The sequence below is a fragment of the Nerophis lumbriciformis genome, linkage group LG21 (assembly GCF_033978685.3).
Source record: "Nerophis lumbriciformis linkage group LG21, RoL_Nlum_v2.1, whole genome shotgun sequence".
Lineage (NCBI taxonomy): Eukaryota > Metazoa > Chordata > Actinopteri > Syngnathiformes > Syngnathidae > Nerophis > Nerophis lumbriciformis.
In genome coordinates, this window is record NC_084568.2 from 24,929,110 (window position 1) to 24,943,750 (window position 14,641).

Here is a 14,641-nt window from a genome sequence, read left to right on the forward strand (position 1 = left end):
TAACATCCACTGTAATGATATGATTACATCGATATGTTTTAGCATCACAAAATCTTCTATCTTTTTTTTTTAAATTTATATTATGATTATTAACTCAGTAAATATGTCCCTGGACACATGAGGACTTTGAATATGACCAATGTATGATCCTGTAATGACTTGGTATCGGATTGATACCCAAATTTGTGGTATCCAAAACTAATGTAAAGCATCCAAACAACAGAAGAATAAGTGATTATTACCGTTTAACAGAAGTGTAAATAGAATATGTTAAAAGAGAAAGTAAGCAGATATTAACAGTAAATGAAAAAGTATATTAATAATTCATTTTCTACCACTTGTCCTTAATAATTTTGACAAAATAATAAAATGGAAAATGACACAATATGTTACTGCATATGTCAGCAGCTAAATTAAAAGCCTTTGTTTGCTTACTTACTAGTAAAAGACAAGTTGTCTAGTATGTTCACTATTTTATTTAAGGACAAACTTGCAAAAAAACCATATGTTTAATGTACCGTAAGAGTTTTTGTTAAAATAAAGCCAATAATGCAATTTTTTGTGGTCCCCTTTATTTAGAAAAATACCGAAAAGTATCGAAATACATTTTGGTACCGGTATCGGTACAAAAATATTGGTATCGGGACAACACTAGTCTTTTGCAACCTTTTTGATATGCTGGCATGTTAAAATTTAAAAGATTGCAAACCCAATTGCAAACATAATTTTCACATGAAACTCTAATCTGGCTGTGAGCAGGCTACTGTATGAACACATTTTGTTGTAAGTTACACACATTATATTTATATTGAGGCTAATCAAAGTCACTCACATGTGCTCCCATCTCTTCTAAAGTTTTAGGAATCATTAGAGCGACTATTTTTTCAAACGGGACGCAGCACTACTTTATCGCTGGTTCCCTTGCATGTTTTGGCCACATCCATTAAGCTTCTTCACCTTCCTTCTGACGCAGTAACCACTTATGTTCCTGTGTGCGGTTCTCTTAATCCACAGCATTGTCAGCCCCGCACACTTTATCCCAATCAACGTTCGCTGGAAACGCCATAAAGAAGCACCTCCTACTCCTTGTCGGAGAATTCTGATTGGGCAGGGTGTCCGTTCACAGGCACATGGCTAATTTCCAGAGGTGTGGACTCGAGTCACATGACTTGGACTCGAGTCAGACTCGAGTCATGAATTTGATGACTTTAGACTCGACTTGACAAAATGTAAAAAGACTTGCAACTCGACTTAGACTTTAACATCAATGACTTGTGACTTCACTTGGACTTGAGCCTTTTGAATTGACATGACTTGACATGACTTGCCACTTTCCCCAAAACCCAAAGATGAAAAAGTTATTCGGGAGCGCTCCGTATTTTTCATTGTGTACTTGTCTATCAGCGTTGCGTGTGTCAGCTGGTGTGCTCTCAGTACAACAGCCAATCAAATTAGATCTGCTTTGTTTTCATCACACAGCATTCATCCAATCAAATTGCAGGACAACCAACGAAGAAGACATGTCCAAACCACACGCCAGTGAACAAAAAATGATGCCTAAAATAATTTCGTTTGGGTATAAAAATTACGAGGTGGTCAACACAAAACGGTTTGCAGCATGCAACACATGCGGTTCGAAAATTACTGATGGAGAGGCAACAACTTCCAACTTCGTCCGGCATTTGAAGTTGCACAAAGAACGGTAAGTTTTGAATGTAAGATAACGTTTATTGGCTAAGTAACGTGACTTTTATTTGCTGTGTAGTTAAATCAGTGAGGCTGTAAACTCACTGCTAACGTTATAACGTTATTGTTCAGTGATTTTTTTAAGCAGGGTTACGTTAGTCAATATATCACACGTAACGTTAGACGGCGGTCAGCAGCACTGCGTATTTTAGCCACCTAAAAAAAGACAAAAATAGTAAAATAAAGGTCAGTTAAAATGTATACTATATTATGAATATGTGTACCGTTTTAGCTAGCTTTCTGACATACTGTTGGTTGTTTACCTCAGTGGTCCCCAACCACCGGGCCACGGCCCGGTACTGGTCCGTGGATCGAATGGTATCGGGCCGCACAAGAATTTTTTTTTTTTTTTAATTAAATCAACATAAAAAACACAAGATACACTTACAAGTAGTGCACCAACCCAAAAAAACTCTCTCCCCCTTTTGTTCTGGGCATTGAACATGAAGACTCTTCCTTCACTGTTCCGAGTGGCCATGAGAGTCTTGGCAGTGCCTGCCTCCAGTGCTCCAGTGGAGCGAGTTTTCAGCCATGGTGGCATCATACTACGCCCCCATCATGCACAAATGACTGACAGACTCTTGGCTAATTTGGTCTTTTGCAAATGCAATGCAGCATAGGGCCCTGACATATAAAAAGTACAACTTTTTTGTTATGTTCACGTATATATCATGTTTTTTCAATGTTAACACTTTTGTACAAATAAGTACATTTGCACTTTATTTTTCAATGTGTTTGTTCTGTAAAGGAATGAGTTAATGTTTAAAATGACTGGTTAATAGTGCTATTATAAAGTGCAATGTCAGCACAATTTTCTTTCCTGCAATTTAAAATGCACTTGTTTTAATAAATAAATACAGCATTTGAAAAGCATACACAATCTGTGTTAATATATTAGTCTGTGGTTAAAAGGACTTGAAAGGACTCGAAACTCAAAATGCAGGACTTAGGACTTGACTTGAGACTTTCCAGTCTTGACTTTGGACTTGACTCGGGGCTTGCCTGTCTTGACTCGGGACTTGACTCGGACTTGAGGGCAAAGACTTGAGACTTACTTGTGACTTGCAAAACAATGACTTGGTCCCACCTCTGCTAATTTCTAATTTTGTGGACGGGAGCGGCCAGCCGCACTCAAACATGTGCGCTCAATTCCACGTTGATTGGGATGTAAAAAAGAAATGTGCTCGGATTAATTTAGTGCAATTGACACTACAAGGGTTTGTGCTTAGCGCCGCTATGCTGCATTACTTTTCATTTTGCTTACTGTGATTGTAAGCTTTTCTACTCACTCCTGCTTTTACAACGCCAGTGCTCCCTTAGTTGCTGCTAATAAAATGACATTGCCTGCATTCTCTGCATCTTGGACTCACGCCAACCGTCAACATAACAGTAGTACTCCTTTAAAACAAGTTTACAAGATAAACTTATTTAAATTTTGCAAAAAAATATTTAAAAGAGTGGGAATTCAACTACCGGTACATTTTCTTCATTAATTAACTAGGGAGAGTTAATGAGCTGTCATTCGATCAAATGCCATCAATTTTTGAAGAGAATACAAAACTTCTGTGTCATATTTAGAAGCTGGGCCATATCTCAACTTTCTGTTATGTCTTGCAGTTTTACCTCAAGACACGGAGATGTTGTCAGGTGTAATTAATATTATTTTATTCAGGGGGGAAAGAGCAGCTTGCTTGGTGCGAAAACACACCAACCTACAAAATACAGAGGCCAGCTTGAAAGCTCAGCTTGAAGAATGCACTCACGCTGAGCTCACTTGGATGCGGTCGACTGCAAAGAGCAGGTAAGAAGCCAAAAGTCTGTGCAACACAACAGCAAACCAACAGGACATAATGAACAATAATGAACAAAAATGAACAATAACAACGTGGTAACTGGCAGAAAGTTTCACTCCCACTAAATTGTAGTGCTGCTTTGTGATTAATTCCACCTCCACTTACACAGAAAGTGAAAGAGGCCTCAGTAAAAGTTACCGACGGCAAAATTGAATCCCAAATTTGTAATTTTTAACTATTTTGTACGAAAAACTAACTGGCATACTAGATAATATACAAAACCAGTGAAGTTGGCACGTTGAATACTTTGATTTGCAAATCCTTTTAAACTTATATTCAATTGAATAGACTGCAAAGACAAGATATTTAATGTTCGAACTGAGAAACAAATTATTTTTTGGCAAATAATCATTAACCTAATTTAATGGCAGCAACACATTGCAAAAAAGTTGGCACAGGGGCATTTTTACCACTGTGTTACATGAACTTTCCTTTGACAAACACTCCGTAAACGTTTGGGAACTGAGGAGACCATTTTTTTAAGCTTTTCAGGTGGAATTCTTTCCCATTCTTGCTTGATGTACAGCTTAAAGGCCTATTGAAACCCACTACTACCGACCACGCAGTCTGATAGTTTATATATCAATGATGAAATCTTAACATTGCAACACATGCCAATACGGCCGGGTTAACTTATAAAGTGCAATTTTAAATTTCCTGCGAAACGTCCGGTTGAAAACGTCTAGGTATGATGACGTATGCGCGTGACGTCGATGGTTGAAACGGAAGTATTGGGACGCCATTGTATCCAATACAAAAAGCTCAGTTTTCATCGCAAAATTCCGCAGTATTCTGGACATCTGTGTTGGTGAATCTTTTGCAATTTGTTTAATGAACAATGGAGACTGCAAAGAAGAAAGCTGTAGATGCGATCGGTGTATTAGCGTCTGGCTACAGCAACACAACCAGGAGGACTTTGACTTGGATAGCAGACGCGCTATCCGACGCTAGCCGCCGACCGCATCGATGATCGGGTGAAGTCCTTCGTCGCGCCGTCGATCGCTGGACCGCAGGTGAACACCGGTGTTGATGAGCAGATGAGGGTTGGCGTAGGTGGAGAGCTAATGTTTTTATCATAGCTCTGTCGAGGTCCGTAGCTAAGTTAGATTCAATAGCGTCGTTAGCAACAGCATTGTTAAGCTTCGCCAGGCTGGAAAGCATTAACCGTGTAGTTACAGGTCCATGGTTTAATAGTATTGTTGATTTTCTGTCTATCCTTCCAGTCAGGGGTTTATTTCTTTTGTTTCTATCTGCAGTTAAGCCCGAGGCTATCACATTAGCTCCGTAGCTAAAGTGCTTCACCGATGTATTGTCGTGGAGATAAAAGTCACTGTGAATGTCCATTTCGCGTTCTCGACTCTCATTTTCAAGAGGATATAGTACCCAAGGTGGTTTAAAATACAAATCCGTGATCCACAATAGAAAAAGGAGAGAGTGTGGAATCCAATGAGCCCTTGTACCTAAGTTACGGTCAGAGCGAAAAAAGATGCGTCCTGCACTGCACTCTAAACCTTCACTCTCACGTTCCTCATCCACAAATCTTTCATCCTGGCTCAAATTAATGGGGTAATCGTCGCTTTCTCGGTGGCAATCGCTCTCGCTGCTGGTGTAAACAATGGGGAAATGTGAGGAGACTTTCAACTTGTGACGTCACGCTACTTCCGGTACAGGCAAGGCTTTTTTTTATCAGCCACCAAAAGTTGCAAACTTTATCGTCGTTGTTCTATACTAAATCCTTTCAGCAAAAATATGGCAATATCGCGAAATGATCAAGTATGACACATATGGATCTGCTATCCCCGTTTAAATTAAAAAAAATTAATTTCAGTAGGCCTTTAAGTTGTTCAACAGTCCGGAGTCTCCGTTGTGGTATTTTAGGCTTCATAATGCGCCACACATTTTCAATAGGAGACAGGTCTGGACTACAGGCAGGCCGCACTCTTTTACTATGAAGCCACGCTGTTGTAACACGTGGCTTGGCATTGTCTTGCTGAAATAAGCAGGGGCGTCCATGATAACGTTGCTTGGATGGCAACATATGTTGCTCCAAAACCTGTATGTACCTTTCAGCATTAATAGTGGTGTAAGGTACCCATGCCTTGGGCACTAATACACCCCCATACCATCACAGATGCTGGCTCTTGAACTTTGCGCCTATAATAATGATGGTTCTTTTCCTCTTTGGTCTGGAAGACACGATGTCCACAGTTTCTTAAAACCATTGAGAGTATTTGGTCAACATCGTTTTGTCCTACTAATTTCGGCGTTTTATACTATGCGTGATTGCACAAATGTGTGCTTTGTTGATGTTATTGACTTGTTGGAGTGCTAATCAGGCATATTTGGTCAGTGCATGACTGCAAGCTAATCAATGCTAACATGCTATTGAGGCTAGCTGTATGTACATAGTGCATCAGTATGCCTCGATTGTAAGTATATTTGAGCTCATTTAATATTTTATTTATATATTTATTTATTTACAGAAATTTACATTATTGTTTCTTTTGTTAATATCAGAGTCCGTTCTGCAAAAAGGTCATCCCAAGAAGCACACAGCTTATAGACAGGGACCCACAGTTAAAATATACATCATCATATAATATACAATACAATCCATCCATCCATCCATTTTCTACCGCTTATTCCCTTTGGGGTCGCGGGGGGCGCTGGAGCCTATCTCAGCTACAATCGGGCGGAAGGCGGTGTACACCCTGGACAAGTCGCCACCTCATCGCAGGGCCAACACAGATAGACAGACAACATTCACACTCACATCCACACACTAGTGCCAATTTAGTGTTGCCAATCAACCTATCCCCAGGTGCATGTCTTTGGAAGTGGGAGGAAGCCGGAGTACCCGGAGGGAACCCACGCAGTCACGGGGAGAACATGCAAACTCCACACAGAAAGATCCAGAGCCCGGGATTACTCAGGACCTTCGTATTGTGAGGCAGATGCACTAACCCCTCTTCCACCGTGCTGCCTTACAATACAATACATTTCAAAATCTACCCACCAAATACACATTTACAATTTTGTTTATAAATAAAAAAGGAATCTTTAAATCTACCAAAACAGTCTCAATATCCATCCATCCATCCATCCATCCATTTTCTACCGCTTATTCCCTATTATTCAAATTTGATTAAATGGTTGCATCTTGAAGATCCGCCATAGTCTCATCAAACATACAGAGGTCATATCTTATCCTTTACTTTTATCCTCTTTGTATATAATTTAGTTTTGCCTGTCTCATGACCAGTGTTGGGTTAGTTACTGAAAACCAGTAACTAGTTACAGTTACTAGTTACTTTATAGTTACTAGTTACTGCCGAGCTCTAAACAGCACCAACACTCAACAACAACACATCATTTACAGACTATAATTACTGGTTTGCAAAAAATATTTTTTACCCCAAATCGGTGAAATTAGATAATCTCCCATGGCACACCAGACTGTATCTCACGGCACACCGCGGCACAGTGGTTGAAAAACACTGCATTAAAGCAATGTATTCTTGCCTGCCAAAAAGTGATTCAAAGTAATATTATGATATTGACAGATATTGTCTGTTCATAAATTACTAGAATACCCTTAGGAGATGCACAAATGAGATGCAATATTACTTTGAATCATTTTGGCAACCATAAGTTGTCGTTTGGGGTAGAGTTCAGTTTTGTAAAGGGTACATTACATTATGTACTTCATTATCATATATGTAACTTTCTTAAGGGCAATCTAATCATTTATGCACAGATGAGATCGTCATATGAATTGTTGAATTGAATTGTGAGAATCACTTTTTGGCAACCAAGAATACATCGATTTAATGAATACATCCAAAAATGTTTCAATATTTATTATGTGCATTTTGAACATGCACCTCAACATCGGATCAACAACAGTTCTTTGCAATCTCATTAATACCATAAAGATGGCCAACTCTTTCATTTTTCAGACACGATAACCACAAATGTAAGTTTTTGTCTATATGTAGTAATCAGTTGTGGACAGACGAAACCCCAGCAGTGAAGGTTTAGCGAGCGATGCACGCTCACGCGGCGGGAATAATAGATTTAACTTACAGTTATGACTCGCCTGCTGATGGCATCATATGAGTAAAAATCTAATTTGTCCTCCTCACTTTATCTCTCTTGTGCACATAATACGATGTGGAACGATGTTAAAGCCACACATTTTGGTGTCGTTTTTGGCGGGGACTACTGGCTTCCTCATCTGAAAATGAAAAACATTTCATTGGCTGTCCTTCTTAACTAACCCCCTCCCCTCTTTCAAAGTATGCCGTCATAGAGCTGTGATTGGATATACTCCGACCTTGTCCCACCCATCGACAAGACAAAAATAAATATGAATGAATTTCGTTTCTATCAACGTTTCCGGCTCTTTTTTATACTTAACTAAATGGTCAGTTAAATGTGTTATTGTCTTAGTCAACGTGCCTTTGTTTTGATTCAATATTGTCCTATTTTTCCTGTTCCGATGTAAACATTTTTTTAAATAAAAAATCAACAGCTTCCAGCCCAGGGGGAGCTGGTATCACCTCTCATCCGAGTAGGCTTCATCAGTTCATGCTCACATACTTAAATAGGACACCTCTGGTGCCGGATCCAAAGGATTTAGGATTCCTCGACAAGAATGTTTCTAAATGTGACAGCTGCTATGCCCTCTCCTGTAGAGAACACCTCTCAGACTAGATCTGTCCTGAGTCTGTGTGCGTGAACTGATGAAGCCTGCTCGGATGAGAGACGGAATGTCTTCTAAGACCATCAGATCAGTCCAGCTGCAATCGATTCAGTGCCCTGAGGACCCTGGAACAGATTTGCATCATCAACTAGGACTGGGGTCAGCAACCCAAAACGTTGAAAGAGCCATATTGGACCAAAAATACAATAAACAAATTTGTCTGGAGCCGCAAAAAATTAAAAGCAGTATATAAGTGTTAAAGTTAAAGTACCAATGATTGTCACACACACACTAGGTGTGGTGAAATGTGTCCTCTGCATTTGACCCATCCCCTTGTTCACCCCCTGGGAGGTGAGGGGAGCAGTGGGCAGCAGCGGTGCCACGCCCGGGAATCATTTTGGTGATTTAACCCCCAATTTCAACCCTTGATGCTGAGTGCCAAGCATGGATGTAATGGGTCCCATTTTTATAGTCTTTTGTATGACTAATGAAGTCAACACATGATGGCGTGGCGCAGTGGAAGAATGGCCGTGCGCAACCCGAGGGTCCCTGGTTCAATCCCCACCTAGTACCAACCTCGTCATGTCCGTTGTGTCCTGAGCAAGACACTTCACCCTTGCTCCTGATGGGTGCTGGTTAGCGCCTTGCATGGCAGCTCCCTCCATCAGTGTGTGAATGTGTGTGTGAATGGGTAAATGTGGAAGTAGTGTCAAAGCGCTTTGAGTACCTTGAAGGTAGAAAAGCGCTATACAAGTACAACCCATTTATCATTTATTTATGACGTAAGTGTCTATATTAGCTATAATAGCCTACTATCAAAATGACTATGTGTCGCAGGCTGAAGCAAATCTTCCTTGACAGAAATGTTGAAATTTGATATTTATTCTACACATTTTTACAACATTAGAAAACATTAGTAAATCAGAGGCTAATCAGAAGGTGAGATAACTCCTGGAAATTACTGGCTTTTAATGGTCAAAGGTATAGATGTGTGTGTCCAAGTTAAAGGAAATGGCAGGCTGTCTTCTTCTAATAGATTTTTTTACAATCTTTGGCAAGCTAGGTAATGTTTGCTGTGGTCTGGAACAACATGGCTCACAAACAACTATGAGAAATGCAGCCAATATTACATACAGATAATGTGTCATGAGACATGCAAAACTAAATTATATACAAAGAGGATACAAGTAAAGGATAAGATATGACCTCTGTATGTTTGATGAGATTATGGCAGATCTTCAAGATGCAACCTTTTAATCAAATTTGGATAATAGGATATTGAGACTGTTTTGGTGCATTTAAAGATTCCTTTTTTATTTATAAACAAAATTGTAAATGGGTATTTGGTGGGTAGATTTTGAAATGTATTGTGCTGTATTTTGTATATTATATGATGGTGTATATTTTAACTTTGGGTCCCTGTCCATAAGCTGTGTGCTTCTTGGGATGACCTTTTTGCAGAACGGACTCTGATATTAACAAAAGAAACAACAATGAAATACAAAATTATGTCTGTCTCTAAATAAATAAATAAATACATAAATTATTAAATGAGCTCAACTATACTTACAAATGAGACATAATGATGCACTATGTACATACAGCTAGCCTAAATAGCATGTTAGCATTGATTAGCCTGCAGTCATGCACTGACCAAATATGCCTGATTAGCACTCCAACAAATCAATTACATCAACAAAGCGCACATTTGTGCAATCATGCATAGTATAAAACGTTTGGTGTACAAAATGAGACAAAGAAGGAGTGGAAGATTTTACATGTAAACAAACTGTTGTGTCACAGTCTACACTATGGTGAGTTCAATATCCGCCAAAATGAGTAGGACAAAACGATGTTGACCAAAGACTCTCATCAGTCAAGCATACACACAAACATATTAAACAGTGGGCTTTCTAACAATAGGGAAGGTTTGTGTCATGTTTGTCCTCACACAAAAAACATACTAAAACAAAACAGTTATTTTTCCCCCATCTTTTTCCATTTTCAATCCTTTTTTAAAGATGCCCCAGAGAGCCACTAGGGCGGCACTAAAGAGCCGGGTTGCTGATCCCCACAGAAGGATATACATTTCAGGGGTGTATCCTTTTTTAAATGCAGTTTTTAAGAAAATATTTATATATATCCCAGTGTTGTATACATATATCCAAGGATAGCGTGCCGTGAGATACAGTCTGGTGTGCTGTGGGAGATTATCTAATTTCACCTATTTGGGTTAAAAATATTTTTTGCCAACCAGTAATTATAGTCTGAAAATGATGTATTGTTGTTGGGTGTCGGTGCTGTCTCGAGCTCAGCAGAGTAACCGTGTAATACTCTTCCATATCAGTAGGTGGAAGCTGGTCGCTAATTGCTTTGTAGATGTCGGAAACAGGGGGACGCAGCATGCAGGTAAAAAAGGTGTCTAATGCTTAAACCAAAAATAAACAAAAGGTGAGTGCCCCTAAGAAAAGGCAATGAAGCTTAGGGAAGGCGATGCAGAACAAAACTAAAACTGAACTGTCTACAAAGTAAACAAAACCAGAATGCTGGACGACAGCAAAGACTTTCTGTGGAGCAAAGACAATGTACATCCGAACATGACATGACAATCAACAATGTCCCCACAAAGAAGGATAAAAACAACTGAAATATTCTTGATTGCTAAAACAAAGTAGATGCGGGAAATATCGCTCAGAGGAAGACATGAAACTGCTACAAGAATATACCAAAAAAAGAGAAAAAGCCACCAAAATAGGAGCGTAAGACAAGAACTAAAACACTACACACAGGGAAACAGCAAAAAACTCCAAATAAGTCAGGGGGTGATGTGACAGGTGGTGACAGTACACCTACTTTGAGACAAGAGCTATATTGATGCATGGTTGGTTATGGTTTAAAGTCATATCCAACAATTGCGACAATGACTCTTTACTGTCAACTGAGTTTCGTTTTTTAATGATTTCTGCTGGTGGTGTGCCTCTGGATTTTTTCAACGCAAAAAATGTGCCTTGGCCCAAAAAACATTGAAAAACACTGCCTTGGATGATTTAAAGGTGCGCCTCTCTAAGAAAGAGCAAGGACAAGGGGAAAAAGATTATCCACCTTCTTCCATTCTTCTTCTCCCTTGTATTCATTGGCAGCATTTTCTCTGTGTGCTGTCTTTCCTTCTCTCTCTTCATTCATTCTCTCCGTGCAAAGTCATCCTATAAACACCCCGCCCCGAACACCTCAACAATTTATCCTGTCCTCCCCCTTCCTGTCCCCGCTCCGTCCCAGATGGACACTTTGAGATGAACGAGGCTGGGGCTGTGGAATTCAGCCAGCGTTGAAGTCAGTGAAGGTTGTGTCTTGATCTCTGTTTACCACAGCAACACTCCCCACTCATCTATGCTTTGCTGTCTTTAAAAAAAAAAAGAGGAAACAAACTTTCAGTCTAAATGCTTTTAAAAGCTGCCAAGGAGGCATGGGAGTAGTTGAGTGGTATAAAAGCCAGTGAACGCACCAAACAAAACATGGCAGGTTTGAACTCCATCATTTGAGGAGGCAGCCAAGGTCTCACGTATGGGCCACCTGGCTCCGAGTGAAGGGAACACCTCATAAATGAAGCTTTTATCCTCTCCGAGGAGCTGTGTGATTGTCTGTCGACCCGCCTTGTGTAAATACAGAACAGCATTAGACACCATTCAAATAAATACAGCGGGACCACGATCGCTCCCAGATGCTGGTTGAATAGAATGAAATTATAGCGTTAGTCTACTATACCATGTTTTTTTGCATGTTTCAAAAGTACGGAAGTTGATTTGTGTATCTATTTCGAAAGCTTTGAATTTATGTACCGTATTTTTCGGAGTATAAGTCGCTCTGGAGCATAAGTCGCACCGGATGAAAATGCATAATAAAGAAGGAAAAAAACATATATAAGTCGCACTGGAGTAAAAGTCGCATTTTTTGGGGAAATTTATTTGATAAAACCCAACACCAAGAATAGACATTTGAAAGGCAATTTCAAATAAATAAAGAATAGTGAACAACAGGCTGAATAAGTGTATGTTATATGATGCATAAATAACCAACTGAGAACGTGCCTGGTATGTTAACGTAACATATTATGGTAAGAGTCATTCAAATAACTATAACATATAGAACATGCTATACGTTTACCAAACAATCTGTCACTCCTAATCGCTAAATCCCATGAAATCTTATACGTCTAGTCTCTTACGTGAATGAGCTAAATAATATTAATTGATATTTTACGGTAATGTGTTAATAATTTCACACATAAGTCACTCCTGAGTATAAGTCGCACCCCCGGCCAAACTATGAAAAAAACTGCGACTTATAGTCCGAAAAATACGGTAACTACATTTTTTGCATTAGATTTTTGTGAACTGAACTTTTTTTTTTACATCAAATTATACTCACAATTTGTGTCTTTAAAAACAGTTTGTAAAATTCATTGCTTTTTTTTAAGCGACCGATATTTTTATTAGATTTTTTACACCAAATCTTTCTTCACACACTGAATTTTAAAACATTGTATTTCGACACACTGATTTTTAAACAAAAAATTTGCTCACAAGTTTTTATTTATTGCAATTGTCAGTGTCAACAAAAGGCACAAATTAATATGGGTTGATTTATGTTTTTATCACGAAAGCTTTTTTTTTATGTAACTGGATTTTTGGCATTTGCATTTTGTGAACGGAATTTCTTTTTTACAATAAATTATGCTGCGAACTTCATTAAATATACATTTGGGAGCAAAATCCGTGTGTTTAAAAATTCTTTTTTTTTGTAATTTATTGTGTAAAAGTCAGTGTAAGAAAATTCAGTGCAGAAAAAAATCTATGAAGAACTATTGGTTGCTTAAAAAAAGCAAACAATATTTTCTGCACTGATTTTTTTTACACTGAATTTTTATACGCTGAATTTTTACACTGAATTTAAAACACTATTTCGACACACTGATTTTTAAACACAAATTTTGCTCACACATTTTTATTCAATGAAATTGTCAGTGTCAAAAAAGACACAAATTAATATAGAGGGTTGATTTATGTTTTTATTTATTTATTATTTATTGAATTTTTACACACTGAATTAAAACACTATTTTGTGAAACAGATTTTTAAATACAAATTTTGCTCACAAAGCTCTTGTCACGGTGAAACATGTGCCTCACAATACAAAGGTCCTGGGTTCGATCCCCAAGCCCGGGGTCTTTCTGCCTGAATGCAGCTGAGATAGGCTCCAGCACCCCCCGCTACCCTGAAAGGGACAAGCGGTAGAAAATGGATGAATGGATGGGCTTTTGTCATAATAAAGACACAAATTCATATGGAGGTTGATTTATGTTTTTAACACAAAAGCTTTTTCATAATAAAGACACAAATTCATATGGAGGTTGATTTATGTTTTTATCACGAAAGCTTTTTCATAATAAAAAGCTCACGTCATAATAAAGATATATTAATATGGAGGTTAATTTGTGTCTTTATTACGAGAAAAAAGCAAACAGTGATTTCTGCACTGAATTTTTTTACACTGAAATTGTATAAAAACAAAATAAAACCCCATAAATAAAAGTCCGGACAAAAACGAAACAAAGCAATTTTCCAAAATACAGTTGTGTCAAAAAAAACAACAACAAAAAAACGATTTCCATATTAATTGCGATTCTTATTTGTAATGATTCTTAATCAATAAAAATAAAAATAAAAATAAAAAAATAGCAATTTAAAAAAATTTTTATACCTGTCTTTTCCAGCCACTCAGGCAAATCATATTGTTGATGTAGAAGATCATATCTGCTGTACAGATTTACTTTAGAAAATAGAAGTGTTGGATACTTCTTTTGTTGCCTTTTTTGTATTTGACTTTGCATTTTATTCAACAAAACCAGTTTTCTTTTAAGTAATATCGAAATTGATCAGCGCTGTGTATCTATTTTATGGAGGAATGTAGTTAATCATAGAACTGCCATTCAATGTTATTAAAAAAATATAGATTTTGAATCGAAAAATCGTTTTCAATCGAGAATCGATTCTGAATCGAATCGAATCGTGTGGTGCCCAAAATTTCACAGCCCTAGTGGTACCTCAACTTACGAGCTTAATTAGTTCTGTGGGGGTTCTCCTAACCCAAATTACTTGTATCTCAAATCAACATCTCCATTCAATTACAATATATACAACACATTTAGTTGGTGCTTGAACCCAGCAAATTCTAACGTGCCATGTCTTTTAAAAAGAAAAACTAACTTTTAGATTTTAAATGTTGTATTAAAAACAAACAAGAAAGTAGAGGACTTCTACGGTACCATCAAACACACCAT

General features: G+C 38.1%; 1 protein-coding gene across 1 annotated transcript in view; it reads left to right on the top strand.

Moving 5' to 3' along the window:
• Nucleotides 1-3,442: 3,442 nt before the first annotated feature.
• efna3b (ephrin-A3b) overlaps nt 3,443-14,641 on the top strand; it is a 346,280-nt gene continuing 335,081 nt past the window's right edge. The window contains exon 1 of the mRNA XM_061982582.1: nt 3,443-3,547. The gene's annotated coding sequence lies outside the window, so the exon portion shown is untranslated. The remainder of the gene's footprint in view (nt 3,548-14,641) is intronic.